At 49.4% G+C, this 18,664-nt stretch overlaps 2 protein-coding genes and 1 long non-coding RNA gene across 11 annotated transcripts in view; 1 reads left to right on the top strand and 2 right to left on the bottom strand.

The window, feature by feature from the left end:
• Positions 1–18,664, bottom strand: part of LOC119433320 (calcyphosin-like protein) — a 152,476-nt gene that overhangs the window by 97,876 nt on the left and 35,936 nt on the right. The window lies entirely within an intron of this gene.
• The window catches only part of LOC119433324 (calcyphosin-like protein), a 96,854-nt gene that overhangs the window by 73,523 nt on the left and 4,667 nt on the right, over positions 1–18,664 (bottom strand). The gene's annotated exons all lie outside the window — the stretch shown is intronic.
• On the top strand, positions 5,124–13,161 carry LOC125941537 (uncharacterized). Its single transcript, XR_007464432.1, has 2 exons — positions 5,124–7,726; positions 12,354–13,161. It is a non-coding gene; the product is annotated as an uncharacterized LOC125941537 (long non-coding RNA).

Below are 18,664 nucleotides of genomic sequence, written 5' to 3' on the forward strand. Positions count from 1 at the left end.
CGGATGTTGAAGACTGGCTTCAAGTATATGAGCGGGTGAGCAAGAGCAACCATTGGAACCAGACCGCCATGCTGGCTAATTTGATCTTCTATCTCGCGGAAACGGCACTCGTCTGGTTTCAGACCCACGAAGAGGAACTTACCACCTGGGACATTTGTAAACAGAAGCTCACGGATTTGTTTGGCAAGCCTGTTGGACGTCAGCGCGCCGCTCAAAAAGACCTCGCTTCGCGTGTCCAGACGTGCACTGAGTCCTACCTCACATACATCCAGGACGTGCTCGCTCTGTGCCGCAAAGTGGATCCGAGAATGTCGGAAGCTGATAAGGTCGGACATGTCATTAAGGGCATAGCAGATGACGCCTTTCACCTCCTCGTCTTTAAGAATTCTTCTACTGTACAAGCCATCATTACCGAATGCAGGCGGTTTGAAGAAGCCAAGAGCCGCCGCATTGCCCACCCGTTTCCCCGCCTCCCCAACACGGCTGCTACGTCCACCTGCGAAGACCTCCGCAGTCTGCCCACACCCAATCGCTCTGATGACATCGTCCACATCATCCGGCGTGAAATCGAGGCCGCATCTCCTATCCAAACCCCAACCCTTGGCTCCAACAATTGCCAGTCCACCGTTTCCCTGATCCAGACCGTCGTACGCCAGGAATTGGCCAACGTTGGCTTGACGAATGTCTGCTCCGTTAATCGGCCTGACTACGCTTCGTCCGCCTCTGCCATGCGCCCTCGCAACATGAATGCCCCTCCGCGGTATCGCAACCCGACTGAATGGCGCACTCCCGACGACAGGCCAATATGCTTCATTTGTGGCCGTATCGGTCACATTTCACGTCACTGCCGCTCTTCGTGGAATTCGACCCCTTGGCCCTATCTGCCATCCGACCGCCCGCCTCATGCTGCTTCTCGCTTCCCACCGCGCATGCAACCAGTAACTCCTGGCGACTCCTCTCGGCCCGCCCGCTCTAGCCGCTCTCCTTCGCCACATCGCCGCTCCTCCCGCTCGCCCCCATCGCGTCGGTCACCGTCGCCCAGCTCCTTCCGGCGCCCGCTTTCGGAAAACTAACAGGTGCAGCACCTAGAGGTGATGCTGCTATACCGCCCCGACGCCAAAATCCTCTTCTGACCCTGCCTACAAATCGGAACCTCATCAAAGTGAACGTGGATGGTGTACCTGTTACGGCTCTGATAGACACTGGCGCGCACGTATCTGTCATGGGTGCTCAGCTTCGCCATCGTCTCAAGAACGTCCTCACTCCTGCCCCGTCGCCTGTGCTCCGAGTCGCCGACGGGGGAACGCCGGCCGTTATTGGCATGTGTCCAGCTCGTGTGAGTGTCGCCGATCATCATACTTCTGTTTTATTCTATGTCCTCGAACACTGCCCTCACGACCTAATCCTGGGACTTGACTTTCTCTCAGCCCATTCCGCCTTGATAGACTGTTCTGCTGGTGTTGTGCAACTCGCTCTACCTGTTGCTATTGATCCCCCCGATAGTGCTCCGATCCGGCTATGTTCCACAGAGCATATTCGCCTCCCTCACCTTGCCGTTACCTACATAGGTGTTTCACCCGTTCCGCCCATTCCAGACGGTGACTACATCGTATCTCCTAATCCGGATGTCCTGCTCTCGCATAACGTCGCATTTCCTCACACCGTCATTACCATTACGGACAACACGTCCTGTCTTCCGCTAGTGAACTTTGGACTTAGTGCACAAGTTCTCCCGCGCGGCATATCACTTGCGCAAATCACGCCGGCCGAAGACTACCAGATTTCGGGTTTAAATGCTGACGACTCCTCGTGTGCAACTCTTGCTGTGCCTCCTGCCCCTTCAGACTTGAATGCCCTAATGAAAATGATCGCGCCCGACCTTCCGCCCCAGTGTGCCAATGAACTACGTTGCCTCCTTGCCTCGTACTGGGACTTATTCGACCTTGGAGACCGTCCTCTCGGACAAACATCTGTTGTGAAACATCGCATTAACACCGGGGATGCGAGCCCAATCCATCGGCGACCCTACCGCGTCTCTGCTACCGAGCGAGGCATCATCCAACACGAAGTTGATAAGATGCTTTCTTGTAACATCATTGAACCTTCTTGTAGCCCATGGGCATCCCCTGTTGTCCTAGTTAAGAAAAAGGACAACAGTTGGCGATTTTGCGTAGATTATCGGCACCTAAACAAGGTAACCAAGAAGGACGTCTATCCGCTACCACGCATTGACGATGCCCTTGATTGCCTCCATGGAGCACAATATTTTTCGTCCATAGACCTTCGCTCCGGGTACTGGCAAATTGCCGTCGATGACATGGACCGTGAGAAAACGGCTTTTATTACTCCCGACGGCCTCTATCAGTTCAAAGTCATGCCTTTCGGGTTATGTAATGCCCCAGCCACATTTGAAAGCATGATGGACGCCCTCCTACACGGTTTCAAGTGGTCCATCTGCCTCTGTTACTTGGACGATGTGATCGTTTTTTCTCCCACTTTTGCGACGCACCTCGAACGCCTATCGACGGTCCTATCTGTTTTTCGTCGGGCGGGGCTACAACTCAATTCGTCCAAATGCCACTTCGGTCGTCGTGAAATTTCTGTGCTCGGACATCTCGTCGATTCTTCGGGCGTCCGTCCTGATCAAGATAAAATCCGGGCAGTGAAAGACTTTCCCGTGCCCACGTGCGCCAAGGACGTTCGCAGCTTCTTGGGCCTCTGCTCCTACTTTCGTCGGTTTGTCCGCAATTTTGCGGACGTTGCACGCCCTCTTACTCAGCTCCTCAAGAAAGACGCTGCCTTCATTTGGGGCTGTGAGCAAGCTCGTGCTTTCACTGAGCTGATCCGGCTGCTTACTTCCCCTCCCATTCTCGCTCATTTTGACGCGTCAGCTCCAACAGAAGTCCGTACCGATGCCAGCGGCCATGGTATTGGAGCTATCCTGGCCCAGAAACAACAAGGACAAGACCGTGTTATTGCTTACGCCAGCCGCCTTCTTTCCCCTGCTGAGCGCAAATATTCCATCACTGAGCGCGAGTGTCTGGCTCTCGTTTGGGCAGTGGGAAAATTCCGCCCCTATTTGTACGGCCGGCAATTCACAGTCATTACTGACCACCATGCTCTGTGTTGGCTTTCATCTCTGAAAGATCCTTCTGGGCGCCTTAGCCGATGGGCTCTGCGCCTTCAAGAATACAACTACTCAGTTGTATACAAGACAGGCCGGTTACACCAAGATGCGGACTGCTTGTCGCGCCATCCTGTCGACCCACCTGACGTTTCTATGGCCGGCATTCCTGTCACCGTTCTCTCTTTGAGTGCTTTTGACGATATCGGAGCGGAACAACGCCGGGACGACTTCTTAAAAGACCTTAATCAACGGCTGACTTCAACGACGCCCGACCCTTCCCTTCGAATGTTTGAACTCCACGATGGCGTCTTGTACCGCTGTAACATGCGCCCTGACGGCCCTGACCGACTCTTAGTTGTCCCTTCGCATCTGCGCCGGACTGTTCTCGCCCAGCTTCATGATGTGCCGACTGCCGGTCACCTTGGCGTGTCACGGTCTTACGACCGCGTTCGTCGGCGCTTTTTTTGGCCTGGTCTTTACCGTGACGTCTGCCGTTATGTCGCTGCGTGTGACCTTTGTCAACGACGAAAAAAGCCGACCACGCTCCCTGCTGGCCGCCTTCAACCACTTGACGTGCCTTCAGAACCATTCTTTCGTGTAGGCGTTGATCTTTTAGGCCCTTTTCCTACGTCTGTTTCGGGAAATAAGTGGATTGCTGTAGTAACAGATTACGCCACCCGATACGCAATCACACGGGCTCTTCCGACAAGCTGTGCAACCGATGTCGCCGATTTTATACTAGAAAACGTCATCCTTCACCACGGTGCCCCTCGACAGCTCCTTACCGACCGAGGCCGCTACTTTCTTTCGAAAGTTGTTAATGACATTCTACACTCGTGCGCGACCCCACCGTGGCTCAGCCTCGTTCCGACGTAGTCCACGTCGCGCGTCTTAAGCCGTATCACTCCAACGCCTCCTAACCAGCACCGGGTCGGTGCTTCAGCCGCCTGGGGTCATGTGACAGAGCGATGAAGAAGACGTTTTGAGAGCACTTGAAGAAGACGAAGCTCGGGACTTCGCGTGCTTACTATGATCTTGTCAGCCGCTGCCAGTCTTGTAAATACACTGTAAATACATTTCTTATTCCTTTTCCCCGTAACAATATTTTCTTTGGCAATTTCTTGCTTGAAAGTTCGGTATGTTCCCAGTGCTGATTTCGTCTGAATCCCTGTTTTCCACAGGCCCCTCTCTGTTTCCTTAACCTTTTTCTTAACCGCTGTTTCCTGGTTTGCACCCCTCCTGCAGTCCAAATATTTGATTGACAGTTTTCTGGTCAGCTTCCTCCATTTTGTATCAACATTCCTCATGTACAAATAACTGAAAACTCTCCTTTCCCACCGCTTTTCTGCCATTCCTCTCAATCGCTCCTCAAATTCTATCTTGCTGCTGGCTTCCCTGCCCTCGAATGACGTCCATCCCATGTCACCCTGTACCCCCTGATTTGGTGTATTTCCGTGTGGAGTAGAGCGCCACCGCTGAAACCTGTTGGGAGCGGGCGGGGAAAGGCGGGGGACGCACACAGGTGAAGCCCGCGCAATGGCGCCGGCGCATCCCTCAATCCCCACATCCTCCTCTCCTTAATGCCCCCTACCAGCCTGGCGAAACAGCTATATATAGTCGGGTACAACTTTAGAAGAGCTATGATTTAGGCTAGTTGGTGTGCATTCATTTTTTCTTGCGCTGAGTACAGTAGGACGCCACAGGGACGAAACGGACACTGGATATTGCGCTCCCATGTGTCACTTCGTGTCCGCTTCATATCCAGTGTCCGTTTCGTCCCTGTGGCGTCCTACTGTACTTAGCGCAAGAAGAAATGAACAACTTTAGAAGACAGCGGCATTTGCTTCTCAAAGGCGGATGCATACGAGCCTCCATATATATAGGCGTGCCCTATAGACTGACGGCATGTGCCGGACGGCCGGTGACCCCGCCGACGGAGAACATGGCAGCCCGTGCATAGCCTCTATGTATAAAAATATAGGAGGCTATGGCCCGTGCTTCGAGCTGCGCCGAGTCGCGTCAGCGGGACTATTTATTTAGTCGCGGAGGCAATCGGCTGCTGCGCTTCGGTCATCTGGGCGGGACCTCTCCCGCCTTCTTAGGTTGTACCCGACTATATAACAGGGGCTTATGCACCAAAGAAAAGACGTTTCAATATCGTTATTTATCAAGTTGCGTCGCACTGTATGTTTATCGGCATTCTCAGCAAGGAAGTCTGGTGAACTTGCCAGTATCTAGCATCAAGAAGTTCATATATCAAAGCTTCATGACAGCGCGCGCAGGCGGGCGTCTCAGTGCGCGCTTTCTGCTACTCACCGAACATGCAGCCCCAACGCCGTAGCAGAAATCTCCCTCGCGGAAGTTTTTGCTACACACCCGAGTTGTAGCCGATGGCTGCTTGCCGGTTCTAAGTTTCGCGATCCAAGCTACACGCCGCTTCTTGGCATGCGGGTACGTGTGAAGGCTGACACCGCGCTCCGTTGCGTACGCGTCCGGCACTATGGTACCGAGCAATAGCCTACCATGTCGGACGCGTTCAAAGGCAGCCATTACCTGTTATAGTGCTTTCAAGTGTTGTCATGCAGACACCCGAAACGGGAAAACATCCCAACTTAATCAGAACCGTAGTGCAGATGGAACTAAACTTTCGTTTTCAGCTCGCTTCGACGCTTCCGAAGCAGACGACACGGCCGCTGTGTCCACGTGATCCCTCATAACACGTCACGCCGACGGTGGCGCCAGCTTTTCCAGTGGTGGAGCTCGCTTTCAATACCACCCCAGCTACCGGCGTGAAATTAATTAAAATTAAATTATGGGGTTTTACGTGCCAAAACCACGATCTGATTATGAGGCACGCCGTAGTGGAGGACTCCAGAAATTTGGACCACCTGGGGTTCTTTAACGTGCACCTAAATCTAAGTACACGGGTGTTTTCGCATTTCGCCCCCATCGAAATGCGGCCGCCGTGGCCGGAATTCGATCCCGCGACCTCGTGCTCAGCAGCCCAACACCATAGCCACTGAGCAACCATGGCGGGTCCGGCGTGAAATAGGCACATGCAATATACGATTCCTCACACGCTAGTTCCACTTACCTGAAAAGCAAAATTTACCTGCTTACTGCGTATATAGCAATGAACTTGACAGATTTCGCAAAACACATTAAGAAAAGCAAGCATGTGCGCCTGATCACTGTGCTTCTCCATTAAAGAACACGAAGACTAAAAATACAGCAATTAGATGGCTCGCGAAAAACTTGCATGATGGCACACAAAGCATCGATGTAACAGAAGCGATAACTCAATGCACAGTAGTTGCCGTCTGGAGCGCGCAAAGTACGCAGAAGCACACGACTTCTTTCACAACATGGCGTCCATAGAGTTAATATAACTGAGTCAGTATATTAACTCTATGATGGAGTCAAACACCGCGCATCTTTTTAAGACAGCCGTCGTCTGCTAGCTACTTGCGCTTGTCCGAGCAAACATCTGCCGACAGCTCCAACAGTCTGCGGGAAGTCGGAACTTCCGTTCCGTGAAAAAACGAACGCGCTTCTGACAACACTCGGACTAGTGGGCGGAACTTCGGAAGCTGTCCGAGCAAAATCGAATGCGGCACAGCATGTCCCAAGCCATAGAGTTTCACACTATAAAAGTGAGAAACTCTATGTCCCAAGCAGTCCGGGACTGCCAGGGACTGATAATCGAAGAGGCCCACTATCACTCGAATCGGTGACGGCGACATGTCACAAGGGAAACGGATGTCGCCCGCGCGCGCACACAGGTTCTTTCGCGCACGCCTTTTCCGCACTAGCCCACCCTGGAGCCATCTGTGCGCGCGCGACACGTGCATGCAGATATGACACGCCGGCGCGCGTTGCAATGGGTCCGTCCCTTGTTCAGGACGGCACCCTTGCGCTCTACAGCGACGCAGTGTGCCCGAATATTCCGACAGCGCAGCGGGACCAGCGAGGCGAGATCCCGCGCATCGGGTCGGGCATCACCACAAAATACTTGCGCTTGCGACTCGCGCTGTTTCCTTCCGAGGCAAGGTAGCAGCGTGTCAGTTGAACAGTCAGGCGAGCCGTTCTTTATGAGAAAGTACCGAAGTGGCGATTGTCCCGCGCAGGACCGAGCTCGGGGCTCCCACGCTGCTGCCCCCCCTTGAGGCTTCGGTTTTGCGAGCGCATGCTCCGCCCAGACAAGTGCCGCCTAGCAACGGAGGCCCGTCTGTTCCTTGTTTTGCCCTTCACGCGCGCCTCTTTCTGGGGCCGTACTAGCTACGTACGCGCGCGGCGAATTGAAACCTCCGTACTCGCGGGGTTGCCACGTGGTCAAACTTTGCCTGGAGTGAGACAGTTGCGGTGTCCACGGCAACGAATGTGAAAAACAAACAAACAAGAAGAAACATTCCGATCTGGAGGCTACATGGAGCTTCCTCTTTGTCGGTAGTTTTCTCGGCGTCAGCGTCTGTTTTGAGCGCGTCAATCTTATTACACGGTGCTTCGGTGATGCGTGGGGCCGGAAGCCAAATAGCAACAGCGCGGACCGAAAGCCAACAACGACGTCTTCGTGGATTGATATAATCTTGACCGGGTGAGGTGGGTCGTCACCGCAAGAATCAGGAGACGACGATGAAGGCGGGCATCGTGATGATGAAAAATAGAAAAGATTATTGTATTCACTTCATTGGTACATGGTTTTGACTCTATCCGAGTCTCGAGCGGTTCTGCTTAACACGGCGGCCAGGACGGCCTTAAGTAACCCCTTGTGGTAGCCGATGTCTCCTTCGGGGAACTTGTGGAAGTGTCAGTCCTCTGTCGGGTACGGTCAAGTTGACGACCTCCTCCCCCTCGGGTCTTCTCATTTGGTAGCTCGCCTTTTTCGTCTGCTCAGGTCGTATAGAGGTGTGACGCTTTCTCGGGGATGAAGGGGATTATCTCGTCACGAGAAAGGCGCTCGGGCTTGTTTCCCACATTTGAGAGGTACAGTTTCCAGGAAGATTATAACCGCCTCTTGGGGATGAAGATAATTGCCCCGACACGGGAACGTGCGCGGGTTTGGTTTCCCACAACTGAGATGCAGAGTTCCAAGCCGATCATAACAGCCCGTCCGCCGCCACAGGAGGTCTCGAAGGGGTTGCAGCATCCAAGCACCTCGAAGAGGACCGGCAGACCCCGTGCCTCTGCTTCGTTTCGCCGTTCGTTCCAAGGCAGGCCAGGTGACACCTTCTGGAAATAGACCACGCCAAGCCGAAGGCACAGCAAACAGAGAGCACCCAACTAACCATGAGAACTGCCAGGTTCACGCATTCTTCACATAAAACCTTATCAGAATTATACCTGCAGCCCTCGTTCGAGATTCCCGAAAATTAACAAAAGGAAAAAACTAGACTTCAATGCATATTTCAACCAACCCAATACCTAACGTTTTTGTTTCTCTTGCCCGGGAAAGCCGCGTTTATTGAGAGACTGAGAGCGCATTGAAAATGATCAAACGGATAAATGCTGCGCAGCGATTTAGTTACTCGTTGGGTCAGTGCTACCTGCCAGTACCAGTGCTTCTAATGCCAAATGTACTGCGCCCTGATGACTGCTTCAACTCCTAATTAAGCTGATTCATAAAGTGGCAGTTAAAGCCAGAAAACAAAAAGCCAGGATACTCTATCTGCTCGCAACACCGTGAAAGAAAACTGCTTCTCCGATCTCGCTTGAGCAAATCAAACTTCCACAATGATTTAACCGCTAAATGCACCTACCCTGTAAGCATTGAATTATCCAAAATGGTTTATTTCTACAAACCTCCAATGTTAATGCCTATCTACAAAATCAGCGCGTCCGCGAGCCACCACCGTCGCAAAACTTGCTTCGCAGTTTTATTAGCGTCACTGGCTCTCATAACAATCAATACAACGAAACACCGAGATTAACGCGGAACCTTTGAAATTAAAAGAAATAAGGTCTTAATAACTAACAAAAGAAAAAAAAATGCAACGTGCTCTATTTACAAATTTACAAACGAGAACCTTATGGAGGCGCCCAATTCGACAATTACTACCTCTTAATGCGCACTCGACTAGGTCGCAATCTGAAAGTCATTGGGCCTCGCCATGGGCAATAAAGGGCGCCAGACATACACTGCCCCCTCCCGTCACCTGTCAATTCGTGTGGCCGCAGCTTACTTTCTCGTCTCGGAGAGGGAGGCCGTAAACGCGAGGAGAATCGCCATTCTTCCTTTGTCCTCGCTCTCGCGGCGCATTCCCTCTCATTGACTGTCTGACTGGCCCTGCGTGTGCACGCGTACCTCAGCCAGGTTGACCCTTTCAGCCGCAGTCCTACTCGCGGAGACGCGCCCTGTTCTGTTGTCATCCGCCTTTGGCGTCGTCTCCGTTTTCTCAACCACCATAATGAGCCTTTTGAAGTTCCGCATGATGGCCTGTACCCTTTTCTTACGGGCTGCGGTGTGACGTCTTTCTCGAATTTGCGCTGCTCTAAATACTTCGCTCGGTTGCGCCGTCTGAAAATTTTTTGCCTCGCCAGGCGGTCACCGAATGTGCCTCTACAATCCCCGATCGCCCGGTTCCTGCCCTGTTTGGCCGCCATGTCATGTCTCCTCTCCTTTGGACGATTCCGAAACGTCGCTCAAATGCGGAGGTACAAGGGAGTTTTTCAGCGCCTCCTTGACTTTTTTGGGGTTGCTAAAACAAGCCTTGTCTCCGCAAGGAACGTCCTCCGGAATAGCGACTGTTTCTACTCCCGTAACGTAATCGTTCTCTTCTTCTGCCGCACTTCCTTCTTTAACAACCTTCAGAAGGTCTAGTGAGTGAGTACGAACTTTATTGAGGTCCTGAGGACAAGGAATTAAAGCGGGGCCGGAGGCCCCGCAAATCGATCCGGTGGCTCCACCCAGGTCGGGGCCGGTAGACATAGTCCTTCGGCGACGGCCCGGGCCCTCTGGACAGCCTTGAGCTGAGCGATGAACTCTGTACTTCTGAGCGCTGAGTCCCAGGAGGACTGGTCAGGAAAGTCCGTGCCCGCGTTGGCAGGGCACAGCCAGAGCATGTGTTCGAAGTTGTATTCGTGGCCGCAGTGTGGGCATGCAGTAGGAAAGTCAGGATTGATCCTGCTTAGTGTTGTTGGTGTGATGTATGTCCTAGTCTGCAACTGAAGGTCTAAAGATCCTTTCGAATGCGGCAGCGCCAAATTAGTTTCTAATACCTCAGCTAGCCCTTGCTGCGGTATGCCCACTGACCCGGATGCGTCCTCGCCTAGCGTCAAGCTTTTCCCCCGCTTTCACTAGCTATGTGCTGTGCTTTCTGTGTGCCTATGTCATGAGGCCTTTCCGTTTCATCGTTGCCGTGCCTTATCTCCGCCGCGATCTTCTGAGCCTGGGGACGCGGGAGAGCTTGGACCGTATGGTCGCCAAAACTCAGGCCCTTCTTTAACAGCGTCTCCGAGCGATTTGAAAATAAGTAGGGGTATTGCTTGGACAGATTTTGCGATACTGCGGCTTCAGTCAGCAATATTCCGCATGGCCCCCGCCCCTCGATCTTTACGCTGGCTATGGGCAAACACACACTATCCTCCTCAACTACCTGCCGGATCCACGCATGTTCCCCGGTGAAATCCTCAGGTTGCACCATCGAGGAGGCTATGGTTGCACATACGCAGGGTTGCACATCGATGCCCATTGTCGCAGCCGAGTCCCTAAGTACCCTACATGGCGTTCCGTTCACTGCGAGGTCGCGAATGTAGGGCTCTAAGAGCTCCAAGTTGCCGTCGTCATTCACGAAAGAAAAAACAATCCTAGGCTTCCGACAGCCGATCGCAAGGTGTCCAGGCTCCTGGCAACGGAAACAGACGACCGGCTTTCTAGCCTCAAACGCCTTTTCTGTTTTTCTTTCGTCTTTCGCTGCGCTGTTATTCTGGCCCAAATTATCGGTCGGCACGTCTTTGGTCCCACTTCCAGCTTTCTCTTTGTGAAAGGAGCGCTTGTTTTCCTCTATGCCGAATTTAGTCAACGGCCTGACGCGCGTTTTCTCGGATTCGCGACGTGCGGCGAATTCATCTGCTAGCACTGCAGCACGTTCCAAGTCCTTTTCGCCCGACCTACCTTGAATCCACAGGCGCATCTCTTCGCTCAAGGACCCATAGAACTGCTCCATGCAAATTAGATCAACAACCTTGTCGTGACAACCGAACGCGTCTTCCCCTTTTAGCCAGTCAATTAAATTGACTTTCAGTTTATAACTGAAATCTTGAAAAGACTCGCCCGGTGTCCTAACTGCCTCCCGAAAACGGCGGCGGAAAGCCTCCGCTGAGAGCCGATATTTCCTTAGCAACGCAGCTTTTACTTTCTGATAATCCCCTGACTCGTCCTTCGTTAGCCTTGCAATTATTTCGGTTGCTTCGCCAGGAAGAACGGCCAGAATCTGTTGCGGCCAACTCTCTAGTGCCAACTCGTTTCTCTCGCAGGTTCGTCCAAAAGTAACGAGAAACAAACCCATGTCATCGTTCACTTTGTACGACGGCATGAGATCCCTCATTTTCACTCCTGTTTCACCTGAACGTCTTTCATGTATCGAGAGGTTATTTGCCGATTGCCTGGCCAGATCCCGCTGCACGTCTAGTTCCTTTAGCTTTAGTTCGTGAGCTCTCTGTTCCTCGCGTTCCTAAATTTCTTTCTGCAGCTTCCTTTTGATCAGCTCTCTGCCTTTCTTCTGCAGCACTTCGTTCAGCTTTCTCAGCTCTTTGCCTTTCCCTCTCCTCTGCAGCGTTTTGTTCAGCTTTCTCAGCTCTCTGCCTTTCCCTCTCTTCTGCAGCGTTTTGCTCAGCTTTCTCAGCTCGTTTCTCTATCTCTTCCTATGCTTCTGAAATTTCGTCCTCAAGAGCCCCGCACTTCTCAATCGCCTCAATAAGCTGTGGCTTTCTCTGACTTTTCCCGACCTCAATTCCCAGCTCCTCACAAAGTAATAACTCTGGCTTTCTCCGTTTGCCCAAATCCATGGCCAATCCCCGAACGAGGACTTTCTTACTCTGCTGTGACGCGAGGAAGCTTTCAACAGGAGCCTGCACGTACAGAAACTAATTCGCCGTTTTAGAAAACACAGAAGCTAAAACCTGGCAAATTCTCAAAGAAAGTCAAGCGCTCACCATTCTGCTGAAGCCAGGACGAAGGGTGGAGTATCCCATTTCTGCCAACCAGCTGATATAATCTCGACCGGGTGAGGTGGGTCGTCACCGCAAGAATCAGGAGACGACGATGAAGGCGGGCATCGTGATGATGAAAAATAGAAAAGATTGTATTCACTTCATTGGTACATGGTTTTGACTCTATCCGAGTCTCGAGCGGTTCTGCTTAACACGGGGGCCAGGACGGCCTTAAATAACCCCTTGTGGTAGCCGATGTCTCCTTCGGGGAACTTGTGGAAGTGTCAGTCCTCTGTCGGGTGGTCAAGTTGACGACCTCCTCCCCCTCGGGTCTTCTCATTTGGTAGCTCGCCTTTTTCGTCTGCTCAGGTCGTAGAGGTGTGACGCTTTCTCGGGGATGAAGGGGATTATCTCGTCACGGGAAAGGCGCTCGGGCTTGTTTCCCACATTTGAGAGGTACAGTTTCCAGGAAGATCATAACCGCCTCTTGGGGATGAAGATAATTGCCCCGACACGGGAACGTGCGCGGGTTTGGTTTCCCACAACTGAGATGCAGAGTTCCAAGCCGATCATAACAGAATAGCTCATATGGTGATAACTTAATATGAACTGATGGGTTGAAGAGAACAACGTAACTGATGGCGCAGCCAATAGAGACGTTTATCGAAACATGCGACGATTAATGGGTGGAATGGAATTTTCGGAGCATTCACTATAACGACGTTTCAGAATAACGAACCATTTACCGCGGTTCCCTGAAGTTATATCGAGATTTCACTGTACACAGCATACCGCCTTGTTAATTTATTTTCGGCATGCTTAGAGCGCGCGTTTTTCTCACAACTGTTTTGCCTTTATGATCGAAATAAAGAATGCTTCTGAAATACTGTTGCTGTTTCGTCAATCCTTGCCCGGGAGGTATGTTCACGTTTCTGAGAGAAGCATCGGGAGGCATGCAAATGACTGTGCTGTCTTCAAAATGGTAAGTTCAGCTGATACAGTCATTGCCTGTGCATGTGTTGAATTAGTTGAACCTCAACATAATAGATCACAAAATGTCACAGTCACTCACATGTAGCCTGATATTTAAAATTACCAGTTAAAGCAAATTAATATAAATCAAGAAAATGAAAGATGATGAGCTGTATGCCCCATACGGCTGCTGAATGTACAGAAATAAGCATTTATTTTGGGTAGAACTTACGTTCCAAGAAACATTTTTTATTCTTAAATCTGAATGTTCTTGTGCCATACACTTTACTGTAGGAAAACTTCATGACCCGCCTGTCTGCCTCTGCATTACTTGCGGTGTTAGTCGGAGAATATTCTTTAATTCATGTGCTTTATTGTGGTGTTCACTGAATAAGCAGCTTGCCTATTAGCATAGAAAGACATTAGCAAATTGGGACAAAATATGTCAGTTCCACGTACAAACTTCTTTTAACGTGAAGGTACCCCACGTCACAATAGGAATGCTGGTTGGGGCTGATTTGACTCGTGGATTGCAATACGTTTAGAGCGAAGGAAACGATCACATACAAAAGAACACACGGGATGAGCGCTTTTCATGTCTTTACATGGCTAGTGCTCATGGCGACTCGTAGCTACTGCTACAAAATGGCATAAAAATGGAGGACGTTTGTACAAATTTAGGCCCACACTAAGCAGAGACATGGGTGCCTAATGATTTGCACAGCTTTTGGAATTTGTGTATCCCAGCGGCAGAGGTGTTCAAATATTGTAAACGTTCGAGCAGCAAGCAAAACGTCATCCAGTTCAATGCAGTTTTAAAATCAAGCCTCAAGTCTTGCAAATTTATGATTTGGGAATTGTGCATTAACGTGGGCTCAATCAAAAAGCAAATCTGAATTTTAGATGCTGAAATCGTGCATTGATGTGAGATTGAGCAAAAAGAAAATCTGAAGCAAAGAAGCGTAAACAGGAAAGAAACTGCATTGGTTCTTGTGGAACAAAAGCAAAGTGAAGCTGATATTGCTGCTTTCCAACATCGTCACCAACAGAATAGAGCAGACTTTCTTAAGAAATAGAAAAGATGCGTTAGAATGAGTTCTCTGACAAGCAAAAAGGTATGTTTGTTTAGCTTCCGTAGGATTCAGTGCACATCTGGGAGTATTAATTTCAGATTAAAAATATGTTACAGGTTACTTTATGCTTGTCTTGCAGGCAGTCTACTAAAGTATCGCTATCAGCAGTCACACAAGGTTACAAAGTTGTTTCATTGTTAAGTATAGTCGTGGCTCAGTATGTCCAATGCTTTTATTCAGACAGTTTCCCCATTGCTCATGCGAGATAAGCAACTCCTTTGTGTGATTATCACTACTCCAAAATTTGGTGTTGTAGAGCACTGCAAATCATAAATGAGAAGCCCATGGTAGCGGTTAAAAAACAGCAGACAAGGAATGAAAAGAATTGCTTAAAAGGCAGCAAGGTACATAACAACTACAGTGACTAAGTTGATAAGTTTATCTCTTGTGCCTTCACAGACACAAGGAGCTGGGAAAAGGCGTCCTCAAAAAAATTGGGAGGACGCTTAAGCTTCGCCTTTAAGAGTGCAATGCGATAGCGTTATCGGGCCCCGTTCGCATTGAATTTTGCTACGGCTAGGCTTCACTGCAACACACAACGTGGGAAAGCCAGCTTACAAAGACCAAGCTTACACCGATCCCCTTAACAGCTTCAGTGTTTCAGACGAGCAGAGCTCGTCCTACCAGCATAGGTTCTTTTGAGTGTTCAGGACGAGAAGCACTCGTCTACGGCTTAGATCGGGTGTCGCCCAGCAGATGGAAGCACTTACTTGACGATTTTGGTTTCTCCAGCAGCAGAGGCGCTGTTTTTGTTTTCTTTTTTTAAAGAACATGGCGTTCGGTGGCGGCGACATATGCATAGCTGGCTCGCCAATCCGAAAAGAAAAAAAAAGCTTTTCATCTTCATCATCCTCTTCCAACGAAGATCATTCGCATAGTAATATTTATCTTGTGTCCGGAAGTGAAGAGGACAGTGATGACACTGAATTGAGCAGTTCTTCTGGCGGTGATGAGAACACCTCTGAAGCAAACACTGCGAGTACTCGTCAGTGGGTGCAACTTGATGTCGACAATCCTGGCGTGAAGCCTCCTCGGTTTTCATTTTTGGCCGTTCCGGGCAAGACTCAATTTGAGATTGCCAGATGATGAATAAAGACAATCTGTACCATCAACCAAAAAAGTTTACGGACCACGGAATCTCAGAAAATGCTAAAAAACTGAGCAGCCTTTAAAAGTAGCCAGTAAAACCGTACATCACAATGTTCGCATATACCAGTAGAGGATGGAAATGGGAACACCAGGCTGCGTTTTGAGGCTGCAGAGATATTCAACTTTCTGTCAGATCCCTTGGTCCGTAAACTTTTTTGGTCGATAGTACATAACCTTAATACTGTTGTCTAAGAAACGGAATACTAGCCAAAAGCTTAGAGATGTCACAAATAGATATCCGAGTTTACACAAAGTCTAGACCCTAAAAAATAGCGTTATTTGTGGCAAGCTCCAGTTCTTTGCATGTTGAGCTATATATATATAAAAAAAGATTTTATGTCCAATACATTTGACTTACTCTACATGCACATGCCATATTGACTCTTCAGCTGGCAAGCTTAATATATTAAGGCGAAAGCCTCATATTCCCCATGAACAGAAAAATATGACGTCTGTTTGGTGTTGACATCCGATGGTACCAAAACCCACGTGACCAGGTGATGACGTCACTACCTGACGCTGGACCTGCTGCGGCTCGTACTGAACTCTCATGGTAAACAGCCACTGCGTCCCAAAAAACCGACGTGGCCCATTCCCTAATTTGGATTAAGGTGGATTGATGTGTATTAAGGTGAATTACGGTTGATTAAGGTTGGTACAAATTAGAGCAAGGTGATTTAAGGTAAAGCAATTACAATGTAAGGCAATAACTTACAGAAGTCATCATGCTTTCGCATTCAAATCACGTAAGGATAAGTGGCTGGCAACTTTTTATCAACCTGGTACAAAGACCTAATTCAGCGGTATTTACTACTTATTCAATTTCTACGCTCGTTGAAGAACTTTCCCTTTCAGTGCAACACAAGTACTGAGACCATAGTTAATGAAAACTAATGAAAGAAGCAAACAGCGCGGCATAACACAGACAAGATGAAGACTTTCTCTTTCCATGATATGAATTTATCAGTGCAATACCGTGCCCTTTTGCGAAATAAAATTGCGATGTGTTTGAAAGCCCTCTTTCATATTTTGAAACTGAACTTATTATGGAAATAGACACCAAAGAAACAAAAATTATCAAAAAATGTTGACCAAGTGTTGCTGGTATTTACGATAGCTTTATTAACATTTCGGAGTCCCCATTGGCAGTGAAATGTACTTCACAGTTATCTCGAGGCATGTTGTGATCGCGGCGCTATGGCTGTGCCTAGTTTTGGTTATGTCTTCGCGTCGCCGGCTTTACTATGTTGTTACGAAGCAGTGGGGCATAGTGTGACTATGAACTAAGATAACTAGCAGAGTGTGCGGCTGGTTTGGGCAGCCAACTTGTGTACGCAGCATTGCTGCAGTTCGTAAATACCTTGTAGATGCACTTATGCTTCACTAATTCTGCACAGTGGAATTTTGGTGGCAGTGCAGGTAGCCCCACGAGATCATTCAGCTCCGCAGCGGTCGTCCCCTCAGTATCAGAGAGACTGAAAGAAGCCAGGCTTCGTCGTCGGAACGAAACCAAGAGGAGGCAATGAGCCGATATTAACATCATAATGGAGGAGGCAGGGCCTGTGCCAGCAGTGACAACTCCAACAGTTGTCCTGACGTATATGAAAGATCCAGGAATGTTCTGTGGCAATGATAACATCGACGAGGAAGATTGAATTGCCATGTATGAGTGCGTGAGTACCCACAACAGATGGGATGCAGCCGTAATGTTGGCCAACCTGATGTTCTACTTTCAAGGAAAGGCGAGGGTGGGGCTTGATTACCACGAAGATGAGCTTACGGACTGGGAAACATGTAAATAGAAGCTGAAGGACTTGTCCGGCCGTCCATTTGAGTGGAAAATCGTCAAAAAGAAAGACCTAGTGACTCGTGCACAAACGCTCACAACACCATACCAGGGGCCGGAAACTCCCTATAGCTGCCTTGGGACACTCGATCCAATGCGGATACGCGAAGCGCCGCTTCCACCACTGGCGGTTGCCGGACATCCTACTGGAAATATTTCACGAACAAAACAATGCCTTCATGACGTCACTGATGAGGTCTGAAAGTAGAGGGAGAGGGCACGGAGCTGGGAGGAGGAGGTCTGCTGCGGAAGCCCTCCTTTCCCACTTCGCATGCAAGCGGGCTGTGTTCATGCTCTCTTGCAGGTCCGCTGGCCGCGCGATGACATTGGCCAAATCGTGGAGCAGAACCCGCTGAAGTGTACTGTGTTTAGGAAGCGCTGTATGTCTGCCACATTTACTTTGAAAGTTTCTATTCATTTTTTTAAATCACTGGGGCATCGCTCATACACACCAGCGCCAAGCAATTATAATGAGAAATATTTATACAGCAAACCGTTGTTAACTGCCAATATTCGCTGTTAAAATGTTACATTTCATTGTTTCGTGAAAGTAGTCGCTTTGAAATTCCTAACTTGTGGTCAAGTTTAAGGCTACGGTTCAACTAGTTTACAGATACAGGGGCACTAGCATAAAGAAAATAACTTCCTGGCACCATCATTTGTTAATTTTGTTCGTGTGTTGTGAAGTGGATCAACTAAAGCTGGCCGATTTCTCAGTCAGCCAAAACTCAAGACAAGTAAAAGTCGAAAGTTTTCATTTTATTCACACATTTCGTACTGGAAAAAGACTGACCTCCACGCAGTGCGAAAGTGTCAATCTACAGAAGCAATTTTCATTCACAACGGAAATTTGTACATAATGAGCGAACATAGATTCCAGAAGATCCAAACCAATGCAAAAAAACGACCACGGCTGCGTCTTTCTTAATTTTCTTTTATTTTTAACTTTGGCTGTGCATGTCAACTAAGAGTGAACAAAATGTATAGCCCAAAAAACACGCACTCAAGCATTTCATTACAAGTATTTCCCCGGCAGCAGATGGGCTGCCTTCATGACGAACGAGTTGAGCGACACTGCTCTTATGTCAGTCCGCTCAGGCTTGCACAGAACTGGTTTACTCATGCAAAATGAATATCTGCTCAGAAAATAGAGTGAAAAACTTGTGCTTACCTGTTGTCATTAGGAAACCTGAAAAACTTTGCAGAAATGCAGTTCCCGATGTTACAACACCCCACAGCCACACAAGACATGCGATGCCGCAATTTAGCCATCTTCGTCTAATGCTTTCT

The sequence above is a fragment of the Dermacentor silvarum genome, chromosome 11, assembly GCF_013339745.2.
Source record: "Dermacentor silvarum isolate Dsil-2018 chromosome 11, BIME_Dsil_1.4, whole genome shotgun sequence".
In the NCBI taxonomy this organism is placed as follows: domain Eukaryota; kingdom Metazoa; phylum Arthropoda; class Arachnida; order Ixodida; family Ixodidae; genus Dermacentor; species Dermacentor silvarum.